Raw genomic sequence first — 1,558 nt, 5'->3', positions numbered from 1 at the left:
GCCCTGGGAATGATCTGCTGGACAGTTTTTGGACATGCCAGCCCCTCAGGATGTAAGTGGCAGCACAGAAAGCCACCTGAGCCAGGGAGCCAGCAGGCATGCATTTGCATCTCTGGTTTCCCCGTCGCTGGCTCTCCGTCTCAGCTCTCCCATGTGCAATGGGGGTCATGATGCTACCTCACAGGACTGTCCTGAGAATGAAGACCATGTGGACAGAGAGCTCAGCGTCCAGTAGATGGTCAGCAAGTGCTGTGTTCCATTGCTTCAACCCCTGGCCACCCAGGCCTCTGATCAGCCAGGAATTGCTGTTCCCAGTTTCTTTTCCATTCCCCCCCCCCGCTTCTTCAGCCCCAGCCCAGGTTCCCACAGCCTGACGCTGGTTCCTCACCTCCTTGTTCTGGATGCTGGGAAGGGCCCCCAGCTCTCAGGGACCTTCCCAGCTCCCACGCTGCTGCACTGTCTCTCCTGGGGGCAGAGGGGCAGATGGCAGGTTTTTTTTTTCAACCTCAGGGATGGGGTTTCCTCTACCCTGGGCTTCCTTGGACCTAGAAGGGAATAGCTAGGATAAACCCAACTCCTGGCCCACGTCCTGTTGGCCTTCCCAACAGTGAGAGAAATGGGAATGGTGACCACTGACTTGAACAGGACCTGTCCCTGGTGGTGGGGTGGGGCCACCAGGCAGGTGGGTGCACTCTCACACAGGAGCCTTGTTTGGGGGGGCAGGGCATGGGGGAATCCTTGGTCCTCACAGTTTACCTGCCATAGGTCCCTTACTAGCTGGATTTTTTTTTTTTTTTTTTTAAATTAAAGCTTCCTGTCCTCCAAGTTCCAATACAAACTCCCAGGGGGTCCTCCACGCATGGCCTGGCGCTCTCCTTGGTGCTGACTAGACTCAACTCAGGCCCTGGCTGCTAGTTGCAGAGGGGCCATGGTGCTTGCTGGGGCTTCCTCTGTCCCCAAGACCACCTGAGGGGACTCTCAATAAACACTAGCTGATGGCTGCACAGCTGTGGTGTGGACTAGATTCAATTGAGGGGCTGCTGGGGGATAGAGAAGCAGCTGGAGTAGTGGGAAGAGACCTGGGCATTGGTGTCCTGGGTTCTGGTCCAGACTCTGCACCTAATTTGCTTTGGGACCCCAGGAAAAACATCTCCCCTTTCAGAGCCTCAGTTTTGAATGCCATGAGCCATTTGGATTAACAGCAGCAGGAGTTATATAAATATTTGTTGGATGAACAAACAAATACACATATGCCTTAGCAGAGATCTAGCTCCTCTATTCCACGACTCTGATTTCTCCTGCCCTTTCCCCACCTCCCCCAGAGCTCTGCCAATACTGTCTCTGCCTGGGCCTTGGTTTCCCCATCTGCATGATGGGGGAGCATTATTTCTGGCCCTGTCATTCAGGGATAGCTACAGGAGCAGAGGAAGGTTCCCATGGATGCAGATATGGTGGCTGAAGACTTGAGCTCCAACTGTGAACTGAGACGTGGCCCCATCAATGATCAGCTGTTATGACCTTCAGCAGGTCACCTGACCTCTCTGAGCCTCTTTCCCTG

Source organism: Otolemur garnettii, unplaced genomic scaffold (genome assembly GCF_000181295.1).
Source record: "Otolemur garnettii isolate 467f Iridium unplaced genomic scaffold, OtoGar3 scaffold00009, whole genome shotgun sequence".
NCBI lineage: Eukaryota > Metazoa > Chordata > Mammalia > Primates > Galagidae > Otolemur > Otolemur garnettii.
Note: the sequence above shows the minus strand (reverse complement) of the source record.